The sequence below is a fragment of the Mesoplodon densirostris genome, chromosome 18 (genome assembly GCF_025265405.1).
Source record: "Mesoplodon densirostris isolate mMesDen1 chromosome 18, mMesDen1 primary haplotype, whole genome shotgun sequence".
NCBI lineage: Eukaryota > Metazoa > Chordata > Mammalia > Artiodactyla > Ziphiidae > Mesoplodon > Mesoplodon densirostris.
In genome coordinates this window covers 7410607-7416606 of record NC_082678.1, presented here as the reverse complement: position 1 = coordinate 7416606, position 6000 = coordinate 7410607, and positions in this window count along the sequence as shown.

Here is a 6000-nt window from a genome sequence, read left to right as displayed (position 1 = left end):
ATGCACCCTGCCAGCCTCCTCCAGGTACCAGCATCCATCAGCCAAGGGAAAGACGGGAGAGCGTGTGACCGCCTACACCAGGGAGTGAGGGCTGGGGGCTAGGGAAGCTAGGACTTCCCTTCAGACGGGGCAGATGGTTGCTGCTTGATGAAGGCTCACTATAGTCACTCACAGACACACAGACACACAGACACACACACACGAAATAGGCTTCTACCTCAGGTGCTTGTCAGACCTTCCTTAGAAGAGGACCCTCAATAGCTATTGGCTGGCTGAATGAGCGCATAAGTGGAAGGACAAATAACCGATCATATTTGCAAAACACTTTACAGCTTACAAACCCTTGTCACGTACACCAGTTCATGTAATTCTCCCAAAAGAATGATGAGGTGGGTGTCACCGGAATCCCAATTATATAAATAAGAAAACTGACTCTCAGAGAGTTAATGTCAACTTTTCAAGGTCTCACAACTGATTAAGGGCATTTACTGAATAAATAAATGAATGAATGAATGAATGAGTTGGGGAGCCAGGATCTGAAACCATGTTCTTGTCTCAGAACTCAGTTACTCTCTCTACCATATATGATGCTACGCTCCTCATGAAGAATTAAACAGAGTCTCCTCTGAGGAAGGGAAGTTGGAAGCAGTAATAAGAACAAGTCAGTGCAGGAATGTCACCTTCTTAGCCGATGCCTTGGAGGGCAGTCACGGAGACAGTGATCTGCCCTCCAGGTTCACTAAGCTCTTGCTCTGGCAGCCATCCCAGACCACACTGGCTTCTGTGTTATATCTACTTACAGACTCACCCCCTTGGACTGTGAGCACCGAGCCTTGTTCATCTCTGTGTCCCCAAGCATCTGGCATCACCCAGGTAATGAGTGAATGAATGAGGTATGCGGAAGATCCTCTCTTCTTTTTTAGATCTGTTTGTTTGTTTGGCCGCACCGCGCAGCATGCAGGATTTTAGTTCTCACGCCCCCTGCAGTGGAAGCACGGTGTCTTAACCACTGGACCACCTGGGAAGTCCTGAGTCCCCCAATATTTAGGAGGCTAAATATCAACAGGGTAATCTCAACTTTCAGAGAACAAACGAGGACAAGTACATCCCAGCTGCTCTACCCCAGACAGCCCCAAAGAGCTAAATTTTCTTTCTCCCTCAAAAGGGCTCACATAGCACACTTCCACCCACGCCTTGGCTCTCCCACAGCACCACCCCCCCTTCCACCTCCCTGCAGACAGCCCGCTGCTCCCACCCTCCCACCCAGCCCTCTGCTATCAGAGCTCTGAACACCCAAAAAGGAAAAATGATTTGTGCTGAGCGAAGACAGAGCCAGGGAGGAAGGGAAGGGCTGTTCGCTGCCCGCTGACGTTCTGCAGACCGAGCTGCCTGCATCTGTGCCAAGGGTGTGGCCACTGGCAAAATCTGCGTGAGACGGGGGAGGGGAGAGAGAGAAATGTACCGATTCCTACAGCACATCCGGAGCCCTATCTTAAACTGTCCCGAATTGGCCTCCCCAAGTGGGAGGATGAGATCAAAGTCTCACCCATGATGAAGGACAAGAGGTCATACATTCATTCGACAAACATTTACTGGGCACACTGCGTGCCAAGCAGCACCCTCAGCACAGGAATGCAGTTGTGAAAGACAGCATACCTGTCCCGGGAAATGTCACACTGGAGTGGGAGAGACAGACAAGTAAACGGGCAACAGCGCTACAGTACCATCAGAGGAAAGGAAGAGACAAGCACAGGACACAATAAGAGGTCAGAGGAGGGGCACCTCACCCGGACTCAGGAGTGACGAGGTGGTCAGAGAGTCAGCCTGGAGGAGGTCACACCCAACACCCTGAGTTGAGAAGAATGAGGAGGAATTAGATCAGTGAACATGGAAGGAGAGGCATTCCTAGGCAGCAAGAACAGCCTGTGCCAAGGCCTGGGGCTGACACAGAGAGCACCCTGCTAGCACGGGCCATGATCTGGTGCAGCTGAGTGAGGAGAGAAGCAGAGGCGTGGTCAAAGTAGCAAAGCCTTTGTCACAGATGCTAAGGAGTTTGGATGTTGTTTTAAAGACAGCTGGGCTTTCATCAAAAGGTTTAAGAGGAGGAGGTGACTGATCAGATTAGCATTTTAGAAAAATGAGTCTAGTAACCAAGTGGGGAAGAGGTTCCCAGGGTGCAAGATGGGAAAGTAAGAGACCACTAAGGAAGCTACGGTCATAGTCCAGTGAGAAATGGTGAGGACCCGTGCAGTAGAAACTAACACAACAGGGACTTCCCTGGAGGCTCAGTGATTAAGAATCCCCCTGCCAACGCAGGGGACACAGGTTAGGTCCCTCGTCCAGGAAGATCCCACGTGCCGCGGAGCAGTTAAGCCCGTGCACCACAACTACTGAAGCCCACAACTACTAGAGCCCGTGCTCGGCAATAAGAGAAGCACCGCAATGAGAAGCCCGCGCACCGCAACGAAGAGTAGCCCCCGCTCGCCGCAACTAGAGAAAGCCCGTGCGCAGCAACGAAGACCCAACGCAGCCAAAAATTATTTATTTATTTATTTATTTTAAAAGAGTGACGTTAAAAAAAAAAAAGAAACTAACACATTGTAAAGCAACTATACTCCAATAAAAATTAATCAAAGTAAAATGTAAAAAAACACCCAAATATCTATGTCTTAATTTTTCTATTTCCTACTCATTTAGTAAAGTAAGTCATGGAATTGAAAAAAAAGGTGAGGACCTGAATTTAGGGCAGTTCTGAGGGGAGGAAGAGGAAGACACAGATCTGAGAGGTATTTAGGAAGTAGACTTAATGGACGTGGTGACCAGCATGGGGAGATGGGGGTGGGGGAAGGGAGAAGAGGATGAGGTCCAGGTCCTGACTTGGGTGTTGAGTGAATCAGATGAGGGGACCTTGAATAGAGATGGGGAATCTGGGCAGAGGAGAAAGTTTGGACTGGAAACAGACGAGTTCAACATGGAGTCTCTTGAGTTTAACACAATGTCTCCTGCAGACATCTGGGGGAGATATTCAGCATCAGGGTGGAGGTAAGGTCTGGGGCTAGAGATGAACACTTGGGAGGCAGCGTAGCTGCTGTGGTTAAAACCATGTGTGTGGATGTGATCGCGGAGAAGAATTTGCACATCTGAGAATGTGTAGACTCTGTCTTCCTGTCCCCAGGCAAAACGGGCTGCGGTAACATAAGTGAAACTGCTTGGCCTGACACGTGGGTCAGAACGGACGCTCAGTAAGTTGCAGCTGAATGAATAGTAGGTCAAAATAATCACGAATAATCATTTAGTCTAATGTTTTGCTTCCAGACACGATCAACATCATTCCCCTGTTTCTTTCAAAACTTTCTATCCTATTGTCTCTCTCTTTTTTTAATCCTATTGTCTCAGGATGCTGAGAATTGGGAAGTTCTTCTAATGTGCACCTCACACACATTCCTCCTTTCAGATTCCAGTCCTCGAGCCCTGATCATCTTGCTCGCTATATTCACCAGCTGCTCACCCTCTTTCCCTGCCTCCTACACTCTCCCTTTGCTGATATTTTTAAACTGTTTTATTTTCAGACAGTATTCGTCACAGCCATCGGCTGCCTATTGGAGGTATTTTCATCAAATATTGTATTTGTGTAGTTAAATCATAACTTTCCATAGAGGAAAGCAATGACACAAATAATCCAAAAATGACCAATTTTAAATGACTTCTAATTGGGTTGGGAGGCTGCTTCAGTCCTTGCATCTGAATATGGGTTGGTTAGATAATCCAAAAGTCAAATTCAAGCAAAATGGCCATATTAGGGAAATTGATACAAGAGGAACTTGCCTAGAAACTGACCACTTGTTCCATCCCAAGGCCTTCAACATGGCACCCAGCCTTCTATCTATCCACCTTTCTATCCACCCATCCATTCCATCTATCCATCTTCCCATCCATCTGTCCTCCAAATCTATCTGTCTGTCCACCCATCCATCTATCTATCTAAAAACATCTTTTGAATGTCTGCTGTATTCCAGACACTGCACTAGGTGCTGAGGGATATGAAAATAAATGAGACCTGGAACCAAGAATCTTCCAATCCAAATGCAGGAAAAGACCCAAGATTAAAAATAACTCAATCTTAGAAATGTTCTAAAAGAAGAATTAGAAGACATAACTCTTTCTAGAGGAATCAGAGAAGGCTTCGTAAGAAAGGGTCTTGAAGGAGGAGAAAAATTTGGAGGTGCACAGTTTTACTCTCACAGGGATACAGGGCAGAGGGGCAAGACTTACACCCCAATATGTAGGCTACACCTGGGCATGGGGAATCTAACCACAGGACTTCAAACCATGTCAGTTCTCTTGGCCTCAGTATATTTATCATTATATCAAAAGGGTTGTAATGTGGTTTTCTAACTATGCTCCACTGAATGTAGAGTAACAAGCTGTCTCAGTTTGCCCCAGTTTGAGAGATTTCTTGGGATTTGGGACTTTTGATGCTAAAACAGGACAGACCCAGGATGAGTTGTTCACCCTAATTGAAGGGTGACCCTTACAGATACCATAGGGAGGTCACAGAGGCAGGAAGTAGGGAAAGCAGGACTCAGGGCAGAGGACAGTCCAGGGGGCTCAGAGCCCCCACTTTCACTCTCACTGTATCAGTCACAACTTTTTGCACATTGAGTTTCTCTGTTGGATTTTGTTGGAAGAAACATTGCAACTACTTTTTAAAACGGTTTGAAAACCATTGGACTAAATGGTCTCTAGTGTCCCTACAGTCTTTTGAAATTAAAATTATGTATCTATATGGGAGTTCCCTGGTGGTCTAGTGGTTAGGACTTGGTGCTTTCACTGCCGTGGCCCGGGTTCAATCCCTGGTCGGGGAACTGAGATCCTGTAAGCGTCACGGCGCGGCCAAAATATAGTTGATTTTTCTCTGTCACTTCTTTCCATCATTCTGCCTCGTATTTTTTCCCTTTGTCTGATGAGATGCACAGGGGACTATAAGACAGATATAAGTATTTTGGCTCAAAAATCTTCCTTCCGGGCTTCCCTGGTGGTGCAGTGGTTGAGAGTCCGCCTGCTGATGCAGGGGACACGGGTTCGTGCCCCGGTCCGGGAGGATCCCACATGCCACAGAGCGACTGGGCCCGTGAGCCATGGCCACTGAGCCTGCGCGTCCGGAGCCTGTGCTCCGCAACAGGAGAGGCCACAACAGTGAGAAGCCCGCGTACTGAAAAAAAAAAAAAAAAAAAAAAAAAAAAAAACTTCCTTCCTATAGGACTTTTAGAGGCTCTAAAATAAGTGAGAAAATACTAAACTAAATTAACATTGAGTTTTAAAATCCATAGCGTTCCAAAGCAGCCTGCGGAAAGCATCCTTCATTTTATACCTTTCTCCCTCTCCACCCAGTACCACTTGTTCTGAAATTACATCTCAGGGGGTAAGTTCAGGAGTTGGGGGACAATGAATCATCCTAAAGAATCCCTTCTTGTTTCTTCGGGGTGGGGCCGCAAGCTGAAAGGGGACCAGGAGAAGCAGTCAGAAACAACATCCCAGCTCCTCCTCCCACCTCGGCTCCCTCTAGCAGCTCTAATTAGGGCCTGTCACAGGGAGAGAAGCCAGCTGCAAATTGCATTCATCAACGAATTACCGCAATTACAGCCTCAACCCCAGCCTAATGGGGGCGACTCGTCCGGTCAGACGGTCCCTTCCTCTGATTCAGAGCAGCCAAATGCTTTGGAATGCCAGGGTCATTTTCCGTGATACAGACCGCACACTTTATCCTGGCCCTACACCCTGCCTTCAAGCAATACATCAGGAAGGATGGATGTTCCCCCAAACTCCTCCGGGGTGCTTCTATCAACCATCACTGAAGTTCACCCAGCAATCTAGGCCCGATTCCCGCTGCTGTCCTTTTTTTCTTTCTTTTTTTTTTTTTTTTTTATGGCAGCGTTGGGTCTTCGTTGCTGCGTGGGGGCCTTTTCTCTAGTTGCGGTGAGTGGGGGCTACTCTTCGTTG